General features: G+C 36.4%; 1 pseudogene across 1 annotated transcript; it reads left to right on the top strand.

Annotated features, from left to right (window-relative positions):
• Nucleotides 1–1,836: 1,836 nt before the first annotated feature.
• Nucleotides 1,837–13,419, top strand: LOC309624655 (GTP-binding nuclear protein Ran pseudogene; annotated as a pseudogene). The gene has a single exon. The product of its transcript is annotated as a GTP-binding nuclear protein Ran pseudogene (transcript).
• The last annotated feature ends 12,303 nt before the right edge of the window (nt 13,420–25,722 follow it).

The following is a 25,722-nucleotide window of genomic DNA, read 5'->3' as shown; positions in this document are numbered from 1 at the left end:
GTGATACAATTATTAAATATCAATATTCAAATAAAAGCAATTTTCTAATGCGAATGTGTTTTTTCCTTAAAAAACTAAAAATAGACCTACCATATGACCCAGCAATCCCACTACTGGGCGTACACCCTGAGAAAACCATAATTCAAAAAGAGTCATATACCACAATGTTCATTGCAGCTCTATTTACAATAGCTAGGACATGGAAGCAACCTAAGTGTCGATCGACAAATGAATGGATAAAGAAGATGTGGCACATATATACAATGGAATATTCCTCAGCCATAAAAAGAAACGAAATTGAATTACTTGTAGTGAGCTGGATGGACCTAGAGTCTGTCGTACAGAGTGAAGTAAGTCAGAAAGAGAAAGACAAATACCGTATGCTAACGTATATATGAAATCTAAAAAAAAATAAAAAGGTTCTGAATAACCTAGGGGCAGGACAGGAATAAAGACGCATATGTAGAGAATGGACTTGAGGACACGGGGAGTTGGAAGGGTAAGCTGGGATGAAGTGAGAGAGTGGCATGGACATATATACACTACCAAATGTAAAATAGGTAGCTAGTGGGAAGCATCCACATAGCACAGGGAGATCAGCTCGGTGCTTTGTGACCACCTTAAGGGGTGGGATAGGGAGGGTGGGAGGGAGATGCAAGAGAGACGGGATCTGGGGATATATGTATACCTATAGCTGATTCACTTTGTTATACAGCAGAAACTAACACACCATTGTAAAGCAATTATACTCCAATAAAGATGTTAAAAAAATAATAATAAATAAATAAATAAATAAATAATATGGGTTAAAGAAAAAGATTAAAAAATGTGTTCTATCTTTTCAGACTGAACAATAACTATTCTTGCCATGCCCATTCTTTTTAATATAATAATAATAAATAGTGTAAAGCATAAAGATACCTATTAGGCATCACATGCTTATAATGTGTATGAACTATTTCCAAAAAGCCTTTAAGAATGTTCATGTTGTTAAAATTATCCTCATTTTGTAGATGAAATAACATTTGGTGATATCATGTATGCCTTGGTCCTATTTCGATTTATTATAAACTAGATCAGGACTGATTTGGACCGTAACAAATAGTGATTGTTTCGGACAGTAATAAATAGTGATTGAGATATTATCAATATCTCTGTATCAATGGTCCTATGGAATACAGTATACCTAGAGTATTACAGACAGATAAGATTACTTAATTGTATCCATTTATTTTAAATTTTTATTTGAATGGTTTTTCTGTATTAGAGGAAATTGAACAATAAAAATGCATCCTTGTCATTAATCTATAATTTGCAAGAAGGGTTTGGACACTTCATAAGTACAGTGCCATTCAAAGAGAATTATATTTGAGAAACTAAATTCAAAGTTTAACAAAGATTGTTATCTGCCACCATTACAGGGTTAAATATTTTTTCTTTGCAAAAAAAGAACTCCTTGGAATCCTTCACTCGATTTAAATTATTTAATCAAATAAGACAATGTACAGTGTTAGTCAAATGGGAAAATTCTAGGAAGATTTTCCCAGTGAGGATGTACCCATGGTCATATTGATAGAGTTAATGAGATTTGGATACTTGGGTATAAAAACCTCTTATTAAGGGGGAAAAATGTGTTACACCTCTGAAGGATTTTGGTATACATTTGACAAAACCAGTGGCTGTAATAGATAAAAAGCCTAATTCTCCATTTTATATTATTGTTTATTCTGAGTAGTTTGTAGTTTGTAAAATATGAGCACATGCGTATGTGCATGCACGCGCACATGTGCATGCACGTGCGCTCGCACCACACACACACACACACACACACACACACACACACACACACCTACCCAGGGAACACTTTCATATTTAGAGTGATATTACTGAGATCCAATTTGTAATAACAAGCATTATGTAACTCACGTAGAAAATTAAGTAAATTACTCAAGGTCATAGATATCTAGGTTTAGAACCTAGGTTTCTTTTCTTTGTTTACATACTATTTGTTGTTTGTGTTAGATAAATGCTGTTTACTTGGAGTTCACATTTTCGTTTAGATATTTTTCTCCTTTTTGGATATTAAAATATTCACTACATTCAAATATATAAAATTAATATAACAATGAAAATATAACCTGACAAATAAATATTTGTCTGTTTTTAATGTATGATACCAGTGCCTGCCTATGACTGAAAAGATGAAATAATGTAACATATAGCCACAGATATGAAAGGTAATAAAATCATGTAAAATAATATGATGTGCAACTTTGGACAAATGCATTTTAAAAACTAAGCAAATGGAGCCCTCAGTCAGATGGGTGCAGAGACGCTTCTGGAAGTAGCATCACCATGGCTGCCCAAGTAGAACCCCAAGTTCAGTTCAAACTTGTATTGGTTGGTGATGGTGGTACTGGTAAAACTACATTTGTGAAACGTCGTGTGACTGGTGAATTTTAGAAGTATGTAGCTACCTTGGGTGTTGAGGTCCATCCCCTTGTGTTCCATACCAACAGATGACCTATTAAGTTCAATGTATGGGATACGGCTGGTCAGGGGAAATTTGGTGGATTGAGAGATGGCTATTATATCCAAGCTCAGTGTGCCATTATAATGTTTGATGTAACATTGAGAGTTACTTACAAGAACGTGCCTAACTGGCATAGAGACCTGGCATAGAGATCACATCCCCATCGTGTTGTGTGGCAACAAAGTGGATATTAAGGACACAAAGGTTAAGCAAAGTCAATTGTCTTCCACCAAAAGAAGAATCTTCAGTACTATGACATTTCTGCCAAAAGTAACTATAACTTTGAAAAGCTTCCTCTGGCTTGCTAGAAAACTGATTGGAGACCCTAACTTGGAGTTTGTCGCCATGCCTGCTTTTGCCCCACCAGAGGTGGTCATGGACCCAGCATTGGCAGCACAGTACAAGCACGATCTAGAGGTTGCTCAGACAACTGCCCTCCCGGATGAGGATGATGACCTGTGAGAAAGTGAAGCTGGAGCCCAGTGTCAGAGTCTAGTTTTATAGGCAACTGTCCTGTGATGTCAGCGGTACAGCGTGTTTGCCTCTTTATTATATAGCTAAGCAGAACATGTGCTTAATCTTTGGGATGCTGAAGGAGATGAATGGGCTTCGGAGTGAATGTGGCAGTTAAAAAAAAAATCTTCATTTTTTTGGACCTGCATATTTAGGTATTTTGGAACACAGTTATTTCCTCCTTGAGTTTCAAATATAAGACTGCTACAGTCACATCACAATATTCAGTGGTGGAATCTTGTTTGTTACTGTCATTCCCATTTCTTTCCATTTAGAATCAGAATAAAGTTGTATTTCAAATATCTAAAAAAAAAAAAAAAACTAAGCAAATGGATGTTTTTATAGTGAAGCATAAATTAACAAAATTGACAAGGAACAGTTTCTATTTTATTTAAAATGTTCCATAACATAGAAAATATAAAAAATCTTATCCAATCATCTTACCAGGTTACCATAACAGCACAAAGAACATTACAGATAAATTTTATTTTGAAGAAATGACAAAATATAAATAAAATATTAGAAAATCAAGCCATTCAGTAGTACTTAAATCAAAATGAATCAGGACAAACAGGGTTTATTCCACGAAAGTAGGGTAATCTATCATTAGAAAAATCTATCAGCATTATTTATTATTTTTTCTGTGTCTTAGAGAAATTTTGACTTGTTCAATAAAAACTTGGAGAGTTATAAAAGTAAGTGAGATATAATCCCAGTTTAGGTTAAAAGTGAAAGATCTAAATATGCATTGATATAGAAAAAATTAACTAGGTTTTATTTATAAAAAATTAAAGCATTTGGAAATGTAAGTGAAAATCAGAAGTATCAATGTAAACTCAGGACCAAAAAGAAGAAAATGTTACATGTGTTGTCAAAATGTGAAGGATGGAAGTTTTATATCTGGCCTCTCAAACTATTTTCTATGAGTTCCCAGATTTTTTAAAATTTAAATATGATCTCACAGATTTTTATCTCCAACATTATTTCTAAATTAAAAAAAAATTACAAACTATTTCAGAGCAGCTGCTTCCATGCTATTGCAAGAACTTTCCTTCTGCGATAACATCTTTCCATTAACCATTTTTATTCCTACATCATTAATAATGAGGGGAGAGTTATGAGTGTAAGTTAAAAAACGGCTGTGTGGATTCATGTCTGATTTACTAAAGGGAGAGAGCCAAAATAGTGGCTAATTGTAACCCTCAACAAAAAGTAGTAAGCTTGGTTATTTCGTAGGCAAGAGTCCCTTCATCTCTATTTTTGGAAACTTGAAAATGGGTCTCTGCCCTGAGTTTACTCTGGAGAGCTATAATCCCACCACTAAAGAGTCCTAGGCTGGAGGTAGGTTTTACTTGCCACAATGTTTAGAGCGTCACTTCCCTCTGCAATGATTCTGTGCCTCCCACAAGCCAAAGTTTCATCCCTATTATTTTTGTGCAATTTTAATATCCCCCAGGGCAACTTCCAGAAAACCTGTGCTGTTTGCCTGATCTGCCCCAGTAATTGACCAAGATGCCAATTACTGTTTTTGTTAGTACTCTGTTTACGTAGCTTCGTATGTTTTAGCCAGTGCCATTTTCTCCATAAGCCCTGTTAGTGGTGATTTTACAGAATGCAAGACCTTTCAGGAATGTGTGCATTATATTCAAACAGATATGCCTGCACTGAAGATAGTGCCAGAACACTTTGTTCCAGAAAGCAAAAATGCTTTCAAAAATAGAAGTATCTAAATGTTAAAGGAGTTAATGTTAATAGGAAGCCTGTTGACTAGGCAGTGGTAATGAACAGCAAGATAGAATAAAAATTCAAATTATTGGTTTTATATATTATTATTATATAATAATAACCATTATTGGTTTACATATATATCTGATTATTCCATAATATTAAGCATTTGTCTGTATAAAAACTGTGGTTTACTAATTTTTTCACACTGAAAAATAGAGAAGGGTAAATAAAGGGAACTGTGAATAAACCAAGCTATTCTGGTAAAAGTAGGACATACACTAGAAACAGAAAGGCTTATCAGCTCCAGTTTTTACAGAGTGGTCAGGTAGAAAGCATTCCCCAAATCTGATGAAGGATAGTAGCTTGATCTACTGCTTAGAGAAAACCAGACTGCATACCCAATCTCTGAATTCCTAGGATATATAAACTCTGGACCACCCTGTAAAATATAGTATGTGATGCCACTTGATGTTTCTAAATATTTAAGGAACATGGGAGATAAAGAAAATTAAACTTGGTAGACATGGTTACACACAGAAAAAGCTTCAGGTTACAAGGAAATGCACAAGTTTAGAGGGTTATGTGACTTAGAAAATTAATATGATGTTTTAAAGTGGCCTAGAACAATGTTTAAATAAAGATTATTGAGACACCTTAGAAGGTACAATCAGGCCTCATAGTTGAATTAGAAGTCAATTGTTGACAAACCACAACCCATAACCTAGGCAAAGATAGTATGCTATTTTATTTCTAGTTCTGAGATTATGATTCTATCCTTGAAAAGTACAGGAAAAAGTGTAAAGAAAATGAGAAAATGAATAAATTACATAATGCAATTCCTTTAAATAGTATAGGAGAAGAAATAAACTTCTATAGTTATTTAATGATTTCTGTATTGGTATAGTATTTGAAGCACTTAGAAGTAGTCAACAAAATGATTTGTTGAAATAGTAAAATTAGTATAAGGAAATGTGAAATTACTTTTCAAGATAACTATTATTATAAAAGTAAAAAAAGATATATCGTGTGTGTTTTTTAAGACCTTTATAATAAATGTAATTACAATTAATAAGTTAAACGCTAAAAACACTAAAAACATTAGTAACTATCTTTCTGCAACAAAATCCTCTTGGATAGGAAAATCGTTTAATAGTACTTACATAATTTTCAGTTGCATTTATCTGTTTGTATTACTGCTTTTTCTTTCTTCCTAGTGTTACCTTTTTCCTGTTTACTATTGGGTATTTCTGACCTACAGTAGACACGTTGATATATATTTTTCAAGTAAAAGAAAGAAAGGAATTAAAGGAGAGGAACCAAGGAATTATTGAACTTTATCCCATACTTTCTTAGCATTGGATAAAATGTCCATAGACTTAAATTAAAAAAAAAAAAAAAACTCAGTAAAACAAATTGAAAAATAGACAAAGATATTGATGAGCCAGAATTTAAAATGTAGGGATAGATATATGCATGTATGGGCATATGATTCATGAGGAGTTTGCCATTTCAAGTAATTAAACAGCCTTGAAATAGTTGTTTATCCATATTGAAAGATGAAGCTTGGTCCTGACCTCAAACCACCATAAATGTGTTTCAAATGGATTAAAAAGCTGCAATCGAAAAATGAAAAAAAAACCTTCAAAAATACAATTGAGCGTATGGAAGAGTATATTTACAGTGGCTTGTTTTTACCACTAATTTTTAATCAATGAAGAGATCCAGATGTGAAGACAAAAACTGACAGATTTTACTATATGGATTTGTTTGTGTATGTCTGTTTATATTTGAAGACACCATAGAGGATGTACAAATATAAGATTGAGAGAAAATATCCCTTATAATAAGAGATTTCTGTTCCTAAATAGAGTTTCTACAAACTAATAAAAAAGTATGAGAATAGGGTATAAACAAATAATGACAAGATAAAGACAAATGACCAGAAATATTGTTTATGTCACTAACAAACATATTAAAATTAATATATTGTTATAATTTTTATGTATCAGTTTACAAAAGGTAAATTATTAAGAACATTTAGTAATAAATCAGAGTGTAAAGAAAACATTATTCTCATGTACTGCAAGTAGATGTAAAATTTCATAGTCTTTTTAGAATATATACTTCTATTTATAAAAATTAAACATACATTACTGTTCTTCCTGAGTACCACTAAACAGAGTGACTTATACCATAGGCCAGATTTAAACCTAGTTGTGAATTTCATAACAAAGATATTTTGGAATAGAAGTTAATTTTTTCCCTCATACTGAATCTGATGATTATCTTTACGACTCTTAAAATTCACCAAGTACTATGTAGTTTCACAGACTCATGTCTTTATCTTTGAGAAGAAAAGCTAAGATTTTGAAAAATATAATTATGCTAATATACATTTGAAGCAAGGATGAACAAGCAATAACTGATGAAAAAGTATAAAATACTATATATTTTTTATTCAGAAAGAAAAATAAGTGCAATTTAGTGGCCCACTGGCTTGGAAAGGCTGAGTTATTAGTGATGCAAAGGATTAGAAGCAAACTAAGTGCTTAGGCAACAGATTTAGAAACATTCAAGGAGGCAATGGAACTAAAATCCCATGAATAAAGAAACCATAAAACAAACAACAAATATTGCTTTTAGAGAAATGAAAGGCTCTTACTTGATGTCAATAGTGCTATGCAAATTGTAAGCTAGCAGTAAATTTTCTTGATTAATTCAAATAGCACAATAAAGCATGCCCTCTAATGGAGGAATAAAGCCCTCAGTGCTCAAGCATAAAGCACTCAGGGGCAAAGTGTTTTTCACTGGACAGGCTCACCCCAGAGTATGAGATGGAAATGATATCCATGCCAAATGAAAAGAAAAATCCTGTTTCAGAGTTAATGATCTTTCAACCTATGCACATTTGAGTCTCTCCTGAATTGCTAATTTTTTGTGCTGGATCATTAGATAGTGCTTATATCAGTTCCCTTGACAATTTATTTCTACTATTTTTCTAATTTCATCAGAGGTCCTAAGACAACTCTAGCTGAAATTCTGATTGACCAAACTCTTCCTCTACCGAATCATATATAGCAAATGGTCTGATCCCTTTTTCATTATTTATTTAGATGTTTTTATTGGGCATGTATTTCAGGGTAGTCTATTCTTTCACATTAATTAAAAGCTGAAAGTAAATGGATGCCCTGCTACTCCTACTATCTGTGTGAGAATGGCTATGAAAAACTTGAGGCTTATATTTTAGCACAGAGAGAAGTGAAAGCAACAGTATTCTTAAAAGCCATACTTAGAGTTGTTTTTTTTTTTTCTATGAATGTACAGGTAACTCATTTCAACTTAATTAGTTAAAACAAAGACAACTTGTTGCTACCGTGAATATCTCTTTATAAGCATGAATTGTATCTCAAAAATAAATCATATACCAAGCTCAATGATAAAACCATAATTGAGACAGAAAACAAGTTTTCAAATTTATTTTATAAATTTCTCAAAATCAGAGCCCTTCTGCATCCCAATTAGTAACTCATGAGCTTAAATGTACAGAAACACACAAAAAAATTCAGACAAAGGAACACAGAGTTTAAACCATATATGTTTTAACATGTGCATTTTAAAGAAAAAAATCTTAGGAAGATTTCATTGTAGTTCACATTATATCATGTGCTTTCATCTCTTATGTTCATCATCTACCAACTTCTTGATCTTCACCCATTTATTATGATTAATAGGCAAAACATTTTATGGTCATCTATATTTTATTGGAGATAAACTGTTAATCATCCATTCTATAAAAGTTTAGTAAACAGTTACTGTATGCAAGACTTTATGGTAGGCATCAAAATTATTAAACATGTAGAGAACAGACACAGATGCAGAAAACTTGCATTATTATTTCCTTTGAACTTTGTGCCATTTTTATAACTAAAAATCTTTCTATGTGCTATATGGATAGAGATTCCAGGAAGATGATGGATGTGAGAGGGAAGAGGGCTTGGCAGATATTCAACTAAGTCAGTATTTTCAGAGAGAAAGGTATGGGTAAAAACGCCTTGATCATAAGTGCTGACGGGTTCAGAGTCATATAAAGATCAAGAACTAGCACATTTAGAAATGTGGCATAAGCCAGAGTTTCGTATGATTCCTGTCCCTTGATGGCTTGTAAATTCAAAAAGATCATTCTGGCTGAGTAGATTACAGTAGAGTGGTAGCAACAGCCTGAGGAATCTGGCCAAACAACACTGAACATAAGCTACAGAGTGCTTTTGGCATTTGTTATTATTTAGCCAATATTGTCATTATAGGGGAAATTTATAGGAAGCATTGATAGAATCTAGGCAACATGTCCCTGAGGTAGCAATAACGTGGTTTTGGGGTACAGAAGGCTAAATGTGAATTCTTTCAAGAGGCAAACGGTCCAGAGTAACGTGATAGATGCAAGTGGTTTCTTGGGTAACAGGATAAAATAGGATCTGTAAAATATGCCCAAAACAAGTTAGGTTGCTTGAATTCATTCTGTGATTTACAAACTACTGCTTTTGCTAAATTTCAAAACTCTTGAGTCAGAAAAGGGCAATGGTATTTAATTTATATGCCACATATGCTAATATTTTAGAATGTCATGTTTTGTAATTTCATACAGTCTTCCTGCTTTACAAAATCTTAAACAATATACTGCTTACTGCTTCCCTTCTGTAACTCCTAATCAAGTTAATTTCATTAGCCCAATTTATTATCTTCAAAATGAATGTAGCACTTTTAGATCCACAATTACTCTAAAGGGGATCTGAATCCTGTTACCCCTTTTTTCTTCATTTCTTCTCTTGCTCTAGGACAGAAGGAACTTAAAAATCTGATCTTATTGACTCACAACTCAGTTTACTTGAAAGGATACAATCCTTAATACAGCTACTAGGATTTGAAAGAATAGAAATAAGTAACACCACTTCTCTATTCAAGTGCTGAAACAATTGAGAAATAAGACAAAAAAGTAAGTGGAATGGAGGATTAAATAAGGCCTTGAATCCTGATGAAGCTCACATTGAGGGAAGTGGCATACATAATTTTATTGATTCTAAGACCCACATCATTTCACATTTTACCTTATCCAAAATTGATGTACATGCATATACATTGTTGTTTTACAATTACTGTAGCTAGTTGACATTTACTGTATATTTGTTAGCTTATTTTTTTCTTCCAAATTCATTTATTAGATTTAGTCATTCATGAAGACCTAGGGGGAAATAAGTGAAGAACAGAAAAAGAAGCTACTTATGTACTTATCCCCACAATACTCGCCTTCATTCTCTGTATATGCTGTCTTTCATTCAGTAACTAAAATGCATGATGCATTCCATACATTATTAGAGTAACTGTCAATCATTCAACAACACACTCTGACATTGGCTTTGTCCCAAACACTCCACACTTGACATTATCAGTTTTGGCTAAAGACAATGACTTCTGTGACACATTATTTAATTGATGCTCTTTAGTCAGCTTGTTAACATTTCAGGTTCCATTGGAACTACTGACCGTTTGCTTCTTCTCGAAATAGTCTCTGATTTAAATTTGGGTGGCAAAGAACTTAACAGAGTTTTCTAATCCCAGCTATGATGGAGTAATTTTGTTAGACCAAAAGTCCTACCCAGAACATATAGGAAAGCCAAATAAAATAAGAAGAAGGAGGAGAAGGAGAAGAAAAAGAAGGGGAAGTTTACTGAATAATAAGTCTATTGGAAAGCTGCTGTGGCAATCAAGATTTGATGAAACAAGATCCTAGATAGAAAGAAACCAAAGAAGAATGAGCCAATATTCACTTGCTCCAGTTTTCTTCTTAGGGGTTAACTATTCTTTATATGGAGGGAGAATTTGAAAATCTGGGCAGCAATGCCCAGAGGCAGAGAAGTTGGAAGGGATTTCATCAATCTTCACTGGGATGGGAAGACACAGTTTTAGTATTTGGGGCCACTAAGGTAACCAGAATATGATGAGGTCAACATCCCAGAGTAAAGAGAGGTACAGAGATATGAGCAGGATAGGCCTATGTATGAAAAATAATAAATGCTTTCAATGATGCTTTTATCATCAAGAGTAAGTTAACCCTATAATCTGATAGGCAACAAGATTAAAAGACGATTACATCATACTGACTAGAGGGAGTGTAATAATCTTTGTATGATTGTCTGGATTCTCTGGTACAATCGTAATTATATAAGAATAACAGATATTAATATTGCTTTTATAATTTGCTTTCTTCTCCTTGGCAACTAATTAACTCAAATTTTTATTCCCTTAGCACTGTGAAAATGTCAAAAACCCCAGTCTTCCTTTCAGATTCTTTTGTCTCTACTTTTAACATCTTGCCCTTTAGGGACTTGCAAAATTATTTTTGTAAGGGCAAGAGACTGACCTTGGAAAAATGCAGTAGAAATTAAATATAAATTATTTTATTATTTTATGAAGTTTATTGTACTTATATCAAAATCTATTGTTCCATAGCTAAAGGATTCTGTTCTGCCATTATTTGTTGAGTTCATCTTTAAAGGCCTTGTACAAGATATTTCTGGATATAAAGTATGTTAGACATTATTCCTATCATAGAACAACTAGACAAGTAAACAGGTATTTTTATTACTAGCTTGAAAATTTAAATACTGCAAGAAAGGTCCTAAATAATTTTGTGAGTTCAGAGGAAGAAGTGCTTTCCATTTGTTGGTGAAAGTGATGATGGTGGTGGGACTAATAATATGATTTTTTCATCTGAAAAGGTCAAATTACAGAGGCTTTTATTTGTTTTATTTGCTGGAGACTGAAATGAATTTTTCCATTTGGAAAAAAAAGGTAATAACAAGTATTTTAGGCTGCAAGGAAAGAAATGAGAATGGATCAAATAGTGTGGAAGCATAATGTGCAGGAAATCAACACGTGATACATTTGGCCTTAGTATACGGATCAAGGCAAAAAAAAAAAAAAAAAAACCAGGTTGTGTCAGGTCTTTGGTGACCTTGATGGTCTGGTTAAAGTTGTGGAAAATTTGCTGAGTTGTGAGTTGTTAAAATGTGTCTTTAACTTCACTGTGCCTTTGAATATTTTTTTTTTTAGGAAAATTTTGATAGCACTTTCTTGAGGAAAGATTTAAGAAAGAAAAATCTGCTCTGTTAGTATTGGTACTGAGATAAGAAAATCCACCCACCCCAAAGCATTTGCATTGGGGATAGAAAGGAAAAATATAATAAAAGGCATATTATAGAGTCAGCATTGCTTAGAAACTGATTGATTGGAACAAAATGAGATATGCAATGATAACTTGAATACTTAGAGCCTAGATGACTTGAAGAATTATTAAACCATTAAAGGCAATAAGGAATACACGATTAGGGAAGATTTGGAATTAAATAATAAATTCAGTCTGGCTCATGCAGAATATGACTATAGCTCCTAAAATGCAAAACACATGAATAGCACATTATACTTGCTGCTTGTGAACAAAGAGAAGGTAGGCACTGAGTGATGACTGAGTGTGGTGTTACTGAGAATATACAATTTAATATTGCTGAGGGGGGAGTTCCCAATACCATATTGCAGTAGATATTAAAAAAAAAAGGTTGCCAAAAGTCCTGCCCACTCCTATATGCATATATTTTGCAATGTGAGCTTGTCCCTACTTTCTTCAGAAGATGGACTTTCTCTCTACCCCTCAGATTCAGAATTCGCCACGTGATTTGCATAGGCCAATAGACCATTAGCAGATATAATAAAACTGGAGACTTGAAACCAGGTTTTGCAGTATGACTTGCCATCTCTGTCTGCTTGAATTCCTGAGCCACCACATGAATAATCCAGGAACTTCATTTTAAGCACCACATGGAGAATTAGACCCAGTCATTCCCTGGTATTCCCTCTGAGGCCCCATACACATCAGTGAGACCATGCTATGTTGTCAGCTTGTAAGCAGCTGGCCCAGAGAAGATCTGCTCAGAGAATCATAAGCATTGTGAGAAATAATAAACATTGCTGTTTTAAACAAATATGGTTTGAGGTAACTTTTTTTTCTCCCTCAACAAAACCTAAAATATGTGTCACTGATTTTGATACCGGGCATCAAGTGGAAACTATTAGTCAAGGAATCTATTAAAAAAGACTAGAAAAATGGCAAACAAAATGTTAGCCCAAACTGAAAAAGTAGTGAGGAAATAGATAAAAAAGGCTGAAAAAAAGGACACATTTAAGTTATAGTAAAATATATGGCAAAAATATTGCTTACAATATCATAGAAGATAAAATATGTGCCTAGAAACCTTTCATGTTAAAAGTGTAACTTGAGGGGCTTCCCTGGTGGCCCAGTGGTTGAGAATCTGCCTGCTAATGCAGAGGACACGGGTTCAAGCCCTGGTCTGGGACGATCTCACATGCCGCGGAGCAACTAGGCCCGTGAGCCACAATTACTGAGCCTGCGCGTCTGGAGCCTGTGCTCCGCAACAAGAGAGGCCGCGATAGTGAGAGGCCCGCGCACCGTGATGAAGAATGGCCCCCGCTTGCCGCAATTAGAGAAAACCCTCGCACAGAAACGAAGACCCAACACAGCCATAAATAAATAAATAAATAAATAAAATTAAAAAGAAAAAAGAAAAAAAAGAAAAGAAAGGAAAAGAAAATTAAAGAAAAAAAAAAAGTGTTACTTGACTTTTCCAGTATAGGTATGATAAGTTACTGCATGAGAGTATTGAGCTAAGGAAAGAATTGTTCAGTTTGAAAGCAGAATTTAAATGAATTATATATGGCTCAGGATTTGCCATATATATATATTTTTTTAATAGGTCTTTATTGGAGTATAATTGCTTCACAATACTGTGTTAGTTTCTGTTGTACAACAAAGTGAATCAGCCATATGCATACATATATCCCCATATCCCCTCCCTCTTGTGCCTCCCTCCCACCCTCCCTATCCCACGTCTCTAGGTCATTGCAAAGCACCGAACTGATCTCCCTGTGCTATGCTGCTGCTTCCCACTAGCTATTTTACATTCAGTAATGTATATATGTTGATGCTACTCTCACTTCACTCCATCTTCCCCCTCCCACCTCGTGTCCTCAAGTCCATTCTCTATGTCTACGTCTTTATTCCTGCCCTGCCACTAGGTTCATCAGTACCATTTTTTTTTTTTTTTTTTTAGATTCCATATATATGTGTTAGCCTACGGTATTTGTTTTTCTCTTTCTGACTTACTTCACTCTGTATGACAGACTCTATGTCCATCCACCTCACTACAAATAACTAAATTTCATTTCTTTCTATGGCTGAGTAATATTCCATTGTATATAGGTGCTACACCTTCTTTATCCATTCATCTGTTAACATTTAGGTTGGTTCCATGTCCTGGCTATTGTAAATAGTGTTGCAATGAAAATTGTGGTACATGCCTCTTTTTGAATTATGGTTTTCTCAGGGTATATCCCCAGTAGTGGGATTGCTGGGTCATATGGTAGTTCTATTTTTAGTTTTTTAGGGAACCTCCATACTGTTCTCCACAGTGGTTGTATCAATTTACATTCCCACCAACAGTGCCGGAGAGTTCCTTTTTCACCACTCCCTTTCCAGCATTTATTGTTTGTAGATTTTTTGATCTAGAAAAAAAATACCTCATTGTAGTTTTGATTTGCATTTCTCTAATAATTAGTGATGTTGAGCATCTTTTCATGTGCCTCTTGGCCGTCTGTATGTCTTCTTTGGTGAAATGTCTATTTAGGTGAAATGTCTATTTAGGTCTTCTGCCCATTTTTTAATTGTTTGTTTTTTTGATATTGAGCTCCATGAACTGTTTGTATGTTTTGGAGATTAATGCTTTGTCCGTTGTTTCATTTCCAAATATTTTCTCCCATTCTGAGGGTTGTCTTTTCGTCTTGTTTATGGTTTCCTTTGCTGTGCAGAAGCTTTGAAGTGTAATTAGGTCCCATTTGTTTTTTTGTTTTTATTTCCATTACTCTAAGAGGTGGGTCAAAAAAGATCTTGCTGTGGTATGTGAAAGAGTGTTTTTCCTATGTTTTCCTCTAAGAGTTTTATAGTGTCTGTTCTTACATTTAGGTCTTTAATCCATTTGGAGTTTATTTTTGTGTATGGTGTAATAAAAGGAATACAAACTGGAAAAGAAGAAGTAAAACTGTCACTGTTTGCAGATGACTTGATACTATACATAGAGAATCCTAAAGATGCCACTAGAACTAATCAATGAGTTTGGTAAAGTTGCAGGATACAAAATTAATGTACAGAAATCTCTGGCATTCCTATACACTAACAACGAACAATCAGAAAGAAAAATTAAGGAAACAATCCCTTTTACCATTGCAACAAAAAGAATAAAATACCTAGGAATAAACCTACTTAAGGAGACAAAAGACCTGTATGCAGAAAACTATAAGACACTGATGAAAGAAATCAAAGATGACATAAACAGATGGAGAAATGTACCATGTTCTTGGATTGGAAGAATCAATATTGTGAAAATGACTATACTACCCTAAGCAATCTACAGATTCAATACAATCCCTATCAAACTACCAATGGCATTCTTCACAGAATTAGAACAAAAAAATTTTCAATTTGTATGGAAACACAAAAGACCCCGAATAGCCAAAGCAATCTTGAGAAAGAAAAGCTGGAGGAATCAGGCTCCCTGACTTCAAACTATACTATAAAGCTACAGTAATCAAGACAGTATGGTACTGACACAAAAACAGAAATATAGATCAATGGTACAGGATAGAAAGCCCAGAGATAAACCCACGCACATATGGTCACCTAATTTATGACAAAGGAGGCAAGAACATACAATGGAAAAAAGACAGTATCTTCAATAAGTGGTTCTGGAAAACTGGATGGCTATATGTAAAAGAATGAAATTATATGTTTGTTTTTATCTTTAGACTCTCTAGTAAGCAAAGTTTTCAAAGGAAAAAATGTAGCTCATTAAACAACTAATGATGAATGTAACACACTTTGTTGAGGCCTCTGAAAGATTTAAGATGTGCAGAGCAGACAAGCTTAGCTAGACCAAAAAGCTTTTAAGAAACCTAAAGGGATTGGCCTGTAGTTATCAGCCATATGGTTCAAGTCAGAGAGAACTCAATTTCATAAAAATGTGTGGATGTGTCTTTTGAAACAGGAGTGGACCCAAATACTATTCATAGAAAACACTAAATCTTTAAGAGAGTTGTATTGATGCATATAACAAACTTGGATTAAATGGTATTGAGATTATTTAAATTGCAAAATGGGATCTGGGCCACAGATTTCTATGAAAAGGGAGTTGGATTAAATGTTATCCAACTTCAGTCACTGACTATTCTTATAAAACGGGAATGTCATCTGAGAGGGCAGAGTCAAAGTTTCATCTGAGAGTAAAGCCAAAAACCAAAGAGAACAATAACCTAGGAAACAAATCCCAGAAAAGAGAACACATGCTCAGCTGTATTTCATAAATGCTTCTTGTACTTCCTTATCCTGGTCAAAAGTATCTATTGCAATTATCTATAGCCTGTCTCAATTTTGCATGCTGGGTGTTTGGGAAATGAATGATTTTTTTTTTTTTTAATTCACTGTGTTGGATCAAGAGGTAATACACTTTAGAACTTGCACTCAGTTGGGCTTCATCTGTACCTGGACCTAATACAGTTCACAAGATTATGAACTTTGAACCTGATGCCTCAATTGAAAGATAATTCAGAGGTTCCTGGAATGCAACTGAACATGTTTTCTATGGGGAAGTGACTCAGATTAGGTTCCTGGGAAACATGCTCTGAGAAGAAAATTGCCTGAATGAAGTTTATTGATAAAAGTTCTCAGAGACAAATCTTTGAGTGAATGATGGAAGCAGGTTTGGGCAGAGGAAGAATTTGAACTTTAATGAATTCACAACAAAACCTTAACTAATATTATTGAGAACACTGGAACAGAGATGAATCTTCAAGTTGAAGGCAGGGAGGCCAAGTCTTTACACACAGCATCAATAGGTAATTGAATGCAGCTTTCACAAGAAGAGAGAAGATATATTAAAGGAGGCAACTCCCTTAGTATGACAATTCCTGGGAAGGGGTTAACTTTTGAGTTTTATGCAGAATACTCTCTTATAGCTAGGGAAAAGATTCCTTTTGTCATTAGGGAGGATTTAAGGGACAGATGACATCATCCTCTAGAGTGAAGAATGTAACTAATTTGTGTCCAGAAGGCACATGTTGGTAAATTGCAAAAAAAAAAAAAAAAAAAAAAAAATTCCCCAAAGTTTTCCTATGTTTGTATGCACATCCACTTTAAATGTGCTTTTATCATTCACCTATCTGCAGTAAGGGTCTATCTCTGACTTAAATCCGAAGTTGACCACGTTGCTTCTGTTGGTCAACAGTATGCTTAGCACACAGCAAAAAATGAGAATAAGAGACCACTTGGAGAGAGAACATGAAGGACCACATGGAAAGAGAGGTATAACCATCCCAGTCATTCCACTCATCTCAGCTAAGGCCAAAGACATGCAATGCCACTGTCTTAGACAATCAGCTCTCACTAAGCTGGCCCAGACCAGAACTGCCTGACCAATCACAATTCTTTTTTTTTTTTTTTTTTAACATCTTTATTGAAGTATAATTGCCTTACAATGGTGTGTTAGCTTCTGCTTTATAACAAAGTTAATCAGTTATACATATACAATATGTTCCCATATCTCTTCCCTCTTGCATCTCCCTCCCTCCCACCCTCCCCATCCCACCCCTCTAGGTGGTCACAAAGCACCGAGCTGATCTCCCTGTGCTATGCGGCTGCTTCCCACTAGCTATCTATTTTACATTTGGTAGTGTATATATGTCCATGACACTCTCTCACCCTGTCACATCTCACCCCACCCCCTCCCCATATCCTGAAGTCCATTCTCTAGTATGTCTGTGTCTTTATTCCCGTCTTGCCACTAGGTTCTTCATGGCTTTTTTTTCCCCTTAGATTCCGTATATATGTGTTAGCATACTGTATTTGTTTTTCTCTTTCTGACTTACTTCACTCTGTATGACAGACTCTAACTCCATCCACCTCATTACAAATACCTCCATTTCATTTCTTTTTATGGCTGAGTAATATTCCATTGTATATATGTGCCACATCTTCTTTATCCATTCATCTGTCGATGGACATTTAGGTTGCTTCCATGTCCTGGCTATTGTAAATAGAGCTGCAATGAACATTTTGGTACATGACTCTTTTTGAACTACGGTTTTCTCAGGGTATATGCCCAGTAGTGGGATTGCTGGATCGTATGGTAGTTCTATTTGTAGTTTTTTAAGGAACCTCCATACTGTTCTCCATAGTGGCTGTATCAATTTACATTCCCACCAACAGTGCAAGAGAGTTCCCTTTCCTCCACACCCTCTCCAGCATTTATTGTTTCTAGATTTTTTGATGATGGCCATTCTGACCGGTGTGAGATGATATCTCATTGTAGTTTTGATTTGCATTTCTCTAATGATTAATGATGTTGAGCATTCTTTCATGTGTCTGTAGGCCATCTGTATATCTTCTTTGGAGAAATGTCTATTTAGGTCTTCTGCCCATTTTTGGATTGGGTTGTTCGTTTTTTTGTTATTGAGCTGCATGAGCTGCTTGTAAATTTTGGAGATTAATCCTTTGTCAGTTGCTTCATTTGCAAATATTTTCTCCCATTCTGATGGTTGTCTTTTGGTCTTGTTTATGGTTTCCTTTGCTGTGCAAAAGCTTTTAAGTTTCATTAGGTCCCATTTGTTTATTTGTGTTCTTATTTCCATTTCTCTGGGAGCTGGGTCAAAAAGAATCTTGCTGTGATGTATGTCATAGAGTGTTCTGCCTATGTTTTCCTCTAAGAGTTTGATAGTGTCTGGTCTTACACTTAGGTCTTTAATCCATTTTGAGTTTATTTTTGTGCATGGTGTCAGGGAGTGTTCTAATTTCATACTTTTACATGTATCTGTCCAATTTTCCCAGCACCACTTATTGAAGAGGCTGTCTTTTCTCCACTGTATATGCTTGCCTCCTTTATCAAAGATAAGGTGACCATATGTGTGTGGGTTTATCTCTGGGCTTTCTATCCTGTTCCATTGATCTATATTTCTGTTTTTGTGCCAGTACCAAACTGTCTTGATTACTGTAGCTTTGTAATATAGTCTGAAGTCAGGGAGCCTGATTCCCCCAGCTCCATTTTTCGTTCTCAAGATTGCTTTGGCTATTCAGGGTCTTTTGTGTTTCCATACAAATTGTGAAATTTTTTGTTCTAGTTCTGTGAAAAATGCCAGTGGTAGTTTGATAGGGATTGCATTGAATCTGTAGATTGCTTTAGGTAGTAGAGTCATTTTCACAATGTTGATTCTTCCAATCCAGGAACATGGTATATCTTTCCATCTATTTGTATCATCTTTAATTTCTTTCATCAGTGTCCTATAATTTTCTGCATACAGGTCTTTTGTCTCCTTAGGTAGGTTTATTCCTAGATATTTTATTCTTTTTGTTGCAATGGTAAACGGGAGTGTTTTCTTAATTTCACTTTCAGATTTTTCATCATTAGTGTATAGAAATGCAAGAGATTTCTGTGCATTAATTTTGTATCCTGCTACTTTACCAAATTCATTGATTAGCTCTAGTAGTTTTCTGGTAGCTTCTTTAGGATTCTCTATGTATAGTATCATGTCATCTGCAAACAGTGACAGCTTTACTTCTTCTTTTCCGATTTGGATTCCTTTTATTTCTTTGTCTTCTCTGATTGCTGTGGCTAACACTTCCAAAACTATGTTGAATAATAGTGGTGAGAGTGGGCAACCTTGTCTTGTTCCTTATCTTAGTGGAAATGGTTTCAGTTTTTCACCATTGAGGACAATGTTGGCTGTGGGTTTGTCATATATGGCCTTTATTATGTTGAGGACAGTTCCCTCTATGCCTACTTTCTGGAGTGTTTTTATCATAAATGGGTGTTGAATTTTGTCGAAAGCTTTCTCTGCATCTGTTGAGATGATCATATGGTTTTTCTCCTTCAATTTGTTAATATGGTGTATCACATTGATTGATTTGCGTATATTGAAGAATCCTTGCATTCCTGGGATAAACCCCACTTGATCATGGTGTATGATCCTTTTAATGTGCTGTTGAATTCTGTTTGCGAGTATTTTGTTGAGGATTTTTGCATCTATGTTCATCAGTGATATTGGCCTGTAGTTTTCTTTCTTTGTGACATCTTTGTCTGGTTTTGGTATCAGGGTGATGGTGGCCTCGTAGAATGAGTTTGGGAGTGTTCCTCCCTCTGCAATATTTTGGAAGAGTTTGAGAAGGATAGGTGTTAGCTCTTCTCTAAATGTTTGATAGAATTCACCTGTGAAGCCATCTGGTCCTGGGCTTTTGTTTGTTGGAAGGTTTTTAATCACAGTTTCAATTTCAGTGCTTGTGATTGGTCTGTTCATATTTTCTATTTCTTCCTGGTTCAGTCTCGGCAGTTTATGCATTTCTAAGAATCTGTCCATTTCTTCCAGGTTGTCCATTTTATTGGCGTAGAGTTGCTTGTAGTAATCTCTCATGATCTTTTGTATTTCTGCAGTGTCAGTGGTTACTTCTCCTTTTTCATTTCTAATTCTATTGATTTGAGTCTTCTCCCTTTTTCTCTTGATGAGTCTAGCTAATGGTTTATCAATTTTGTTTATCTTCTCAAAGAACCAGCTTTTAGTTTTATTGATTTTTGCTATTGTTTCCTTCATTTCTTTTTCATTTATTTCTGACCTGATCTTTATGATTTCTTTCCTTCTGCTAGCTTTGGGGTTTTTTTGTTCTTCTTTCTCTAATTGCTTTAGGTGCAAGGTTAGGTTGTTTATTCGAGATGTTTCCTGTTTCTTGAGGTAGGCTTGTATTGCTATAAACTTCCCCCTTAGCACTGCTTTTGCTGCGTCCCATAGGTTTTGGGTCGTCGTATCTCCATTGTCATTTGTTTCTAGGTATTTTTTGATTTCCCCTTTGATTTCTTCAGTGATCACTTCGTTATTAAGTAGTGTATTGTGTAGCCTCCATGTGTTTGTATTTTTTACAGATCTTTTCCTGTAATTGATATCTAGTCTCATAGCGTTGTGGTCGGAAAAGATACTTGATACGATTTCAATTTTCTTAAATTTACCAAGGCTTGATTTGTGACCCAAGATATGATCTATCCTGGAGAATGTTCCATGCGCACTTGAGAAAAATGTGTATTCTGTTGTTTTTGGGTGGAATGTCCTATAAATATCAATTAAGTCCATCTTGTTTAATGTATCATTTAAAGCTTGTGTTTCCTTATTTATTTTCATTTTGGATGATCTGTCCATTGGTGAAAGTGGGGTGTTAAAGTCCCCTACTATGATTGTGTTGCTGTCGATTTCCCCTTTTATGGCTGTTACTATTTGCCTTATGTATTGAGGTGCTCCTATGTTGGGTGCATAAATATTTACAATTGTTATACCTTCCTCTTGGATCAATCCCTTGATCATTATATAGTGTCCTTCTTTGTCTCTTGTAATAGTCTTTATTTTAAAGTCTATTTTGTCTGATATGAGAATTGCTACTCCAGCTTTCTTTTGATTTCCATTTGCATGGAATATCTTTTTCCATCCCCTCACTTTCAGTCTGTATGTGTCTCTAGGTCTGAAGTGGGTCTCTTGTAGACAGCATATATATGGGTCTTGTTTTTGTATCCATTCAGCCAGCCTGTGCATTTGGTGGGAGCATTTAATCCATTTACATTCAAGGTAATTATCGATATGTATGTTCCTATTCCCATTTTCTTAAATGTTTTGGGTTTGTTATTGTAGGTGTTTTCCTTCTCTTGTGTTTCTTGCCTAGAGAAGTTCCTTTAGCATTTGTTGTAAAGCTGGTTTGGTGGTGCTGAACTCTCTCAGCTTTTGCTTGTCTGTAAAGGTTTTAATTTCTCCATCACATCTGAATGAGATCCTTGCTGGGTAGAGTAATCTTGGTTGTAGGTTTTTCTCCTTCATCACTTTAAGTATATCCTGCCACTCCCTTCTGGCTTGCAGAGTTTCTGCTGAAAGATCAGATGTTAACCTTATGGGGATTCCCTTGTGTGTTATTTGTTGTTTTTCCCTTGCTGCTTTTAATATGTTTTCTTTATATTTAATTTTTGACAGTTTGATTAATATGTGTCTTGGCGTGTTTCTCCTTGGGTTTATCCTGTATGGGACTCTCTGTGCTTCCTGGACTTGATTAACTATTTCCTTTCCCATATTAGGGAAGTTTTCAACTATAATCTCTTCAAATATTTTCTCAGTCCCTTTCTTTTTCTCTTCTTCTTCTGGGACCCCTATAATTCGAATGTTGGTGCATTTAATGTTGTCCCAGAGGTCTCTGAGACTGTCCTCAGTTCTTTTCATTCTTTTTTCTTTATCCTGCTCTGCAGTAGTTATTTCCACCATTTTATCTTCCAGGTCACTTATCCTTTCTTCTGCCTCAGTTATTCTGCTATTGATCCCATCTAGAGTATTTTTAATTTCATTTATTGTGTTTTTCATCGTTGCTTGGTTCCTTTTTAGTTCTTCTACGTCCTTGTTAAATGTTTCTTGCATTTTGTCTATTCTATTTCCCAGATTTTGGATCATCCTTACTATCATTATTCTGAATTCTTTTTCAGGTAGACTACCTATTTCCTCTTCATTTGTTAGGTCTGGTGTGTTTTGACCCTGCTCCTTCATCTGCTGTGTGTTTTTCTGTCGTCTCATTTTGCTTATCTTACTGTGTTTGGGGTCTCCTTTTCACAGGCTGCAGGTTCGTAGTTCCCGTTGTTTTTGGTATCTGTCCCCAGTGGGTAAGGTTGGTTCAGTGGGTTGTGTAGGCTTCCTGGTGGAGGGGACTATTGCCTGTGTTCTGGTGGATGAGGTTGAATCTTGTCTTTCTGGTGGGCACGTCCACGTCTGGTGGTGTGCTTTGGGGTGTCTGTGTCCTTATGATTTTAGGCAGCCTCACTGCTAATGGATGGGGCTGTGTTCCTGTCTTGCTAGTTGTTTGGCATAGGGTGTCCAGCACTGTAGCTTGCTGGTCGTTGAGTGAAGCTGGGTCTTGATGTTGAGATGGAGATCTCTGAGAGATTTTTGCCGTTTGGTATTACGTGGAGCTGGGAGGTCTCTTGTGGACCAGTGTCCTGAAGTTGGCTCTCCCACCTCAGAGGCACAGCCCTGATGCCTGGCTGGAGCACCAAGAGCCTTTCATCCACACAGCTCAGAATATAAGGGAGAAAAAAATAGAAAGAAAGAAAGAGGATAAAATAAAATAAAATAAAGCTATTATAATAAAAAATAAGAAAAAAATTATTAAGAGTAAATGTATTCAGAAAAAATTTTTTTTTAATTTTTAAAAATAGATTTATTAATTTTTTATAGTAAAAAATAAGAAAAAAATTTTTAAGAAAAAAATTTATTAAGAAAAAAAATTTTAATTTTTTAAAATAAAAAATATGAAAAAACTTATTAAAAAATTTTTTAATTTCTAAAAATAGAAAGTATGGAAAAAATTATTAAGAAAACATATATTAGGAAAAAAAATTTTTTTAAGTAAAAAAAAAAAAAAAAAAAAAAATGGACGGACCTAACCCTAGGTCTAATGGTGAAAGCAAAGCTATTCAGACAAAATCTCACCCAGAAGCATACACATATACACTAACAAAAAAAGGAAAAGGGGAAATTAATATATACTGCTCTTAAAGTCCACCTTTTGAATTTGGGATGATTCGTTGTCTATTCAGGTATTCAACAGATGCAGGCACATCAAGTTGTTTGTGGAGCTTTAATCCGCTGCTTCTGAGGATGCTGGGAGAGATTTCCCTTTCTCTTCTTTGTTCGTACAGGTCCCAGCGTTCAGCTTTGGATTTGGACCCGCCTCTGCATGTACGTCGCCTGAGGGCGTCCGTTCCCTGCCCAGACAGAACGGGGTTAAAGGAGCAGCTGCTTCGGGGGCTCTGGCTCACTCAGGCCGGGGGAGGGAGCGGTACGGTGGAGGCGGGGCGAGCCTGCGGCGTCAGAGGCGTCGTGACGTTGCAGCAGCCTGAGGCGCGCTGTGTGTTCTCCCTGGGAAGTTGTCCCTGGCTCACGGGAGCCTGGCAGTGGCGAGCTGCACCGGCTCCCGGGAGGGGCGGTGTGGAGAGTGACCTGTGCTCGCACACAGGCTTCTTGGTGGCGGCAGCAGCAGCCTTAGCGTCTCCTACCAGTCTCTGGGGTCCGCGCTGATGGGCGCGGCTCACGCCCGTCTCTGGGGTCCGCGCTGTTAGCCGCGGCTCGCGCCCGCCTCTGGATTTCGTCTAGGCGGCGCTCTGAATCCCCTCTCCTTGCGCGCCGCGAAACAAAGAGGCAAGAAAAAGTCTCTTGCCTCTTCGGCGGCTGCAGACCTCCTCTCCGGCTCCCTCCCGGCTCGCCGCGGCACGCCAACCCCTTCAGGCTGTGTTCACGCCGCCAACCCCAGTCCTCTCCCTGCGATCCGACCGAAGCCCGCGCCTCAGCTCCCAGCCCTGCCCGCCCCGGCGGGTGAGCAGACAAGCCTCTCGGGCTGGTGAGCGCTGCTCGGCGCTGAGCCTCTGTGCAGGAATCTCTCTGTTTTTCCCTCTGTGCCCCTGTTGCTGTGGGATCCGCGCTGATAGCCACGGCTCGCACCCGTCTCTGGATTTCGTTTAGGCAGCGCTTTGAATCCCCTCTCCTTGCGCACCGCGAAACAAAGAGGCAAGAAAAAGTCTCTTGCCTCTTCGGCAGCTGCAGACTTTTTCCCGGACTCCCTCCCGGCTAGCACCAAAGCCCGAGCCTCAGCTCCCAGCCCCTGCCCGCCCCGGCGGGTGAGCAGACAAGCCTCTCGGGTTGGTGAGTGCTGGTTGGTGCTGAGCCTCTGTGCGGGAGTCTCTCCGCTTTGCCCTCCGCACCCCTGTGGCTGCGCTCTCCTCCGCGGCTCCGAAGCTTCCCCCCTCTGCCACCCGCAGTCTCTGCCCGCAAAGGGGCTTCCTAGTGCCTGGAAACCTTTCCTCCTTCACGGCTCCCTCCCACTGGCGCAGGTCCCATCCCTATTCTTTTGTCTCTGTTATTTCTTTTTTCTTTTACCCTACCCAAGTACGTGGGGATTTTCTTGCCTTTTGGGAGGTCTGACGTCTTCTGCCAGCGTTCAGTGGGTGTTCTGTAGGAGCAGTTCCACGTGTAGATGTATTTCTACTGTATCTGTGGGAAGGAAGGTGATCTCCGCGTCTTACTCTTCCGCCATCTTGCCCCTCTCCAATCACAATTCTTAAGAAATAATAAATCATTGTTGCATTAACTCACTAAATTTTGGAAGAGTTTGCTATGCATCTAATTAACACACAGCTTTCAACTATGTTTTTGCAATTATTTCCTTTACTTCCTAGATTAGATATTAATATCTTTTTTCTATGGTGCAGGTTTATAGAATATCTATAGGATAGATTGATCACAGATCAAAAGTGGCTGATAAGAACCATTATAGGTGCAGTTAATTCATAGTTTGGAAGAAAATACAAAAGATATAGTCATAACTTAGGTGGAAAATTAAAATGACTTGTTGGTAGCACAATCCATATTTGAAAACTATCTGTAATTGATTTGAAAGTAATTGCCCCTGTTATTTTATTTGTCCAAGAAATATAAGTGGAATCCATGTCATCTTTTAAATATATACTTACCTCCTACTAATACCTTCCTCACAGGGAAAATAGGACCCTCAATATTAGTATGTTTACAAATAATAATCATTTGTCAAATGGACCGTATAGAACTGTTTAGTCAACGCATGCATTATGAGAAAATTACAGCAGGGCAAAGCAACAGCATACCTCTGTTTTCCTTTCTTCTCCATATTTAATATTTTAAAATATGTTATTGATGTATATTTTCTTATATGTTCAGAAAAGTACATATCTTCATAGTGG

The sequence above is a fragment of the Balaenoptera borealis genome (assembly GCF_965194805.1).
Source record: "Balaenoptera borealis genome assembly, chromosome: 2".
Taxonomy (NCBI): Eukaryota; Metazoa; Chordata; class Mammalia; order Artiodactyla; family Balaenopteridae; genus Balaenoptera; species Balaenoptera borealis.
This window is presented reverse-complemented; position numbering and strand designations above follow the sequence as displayed.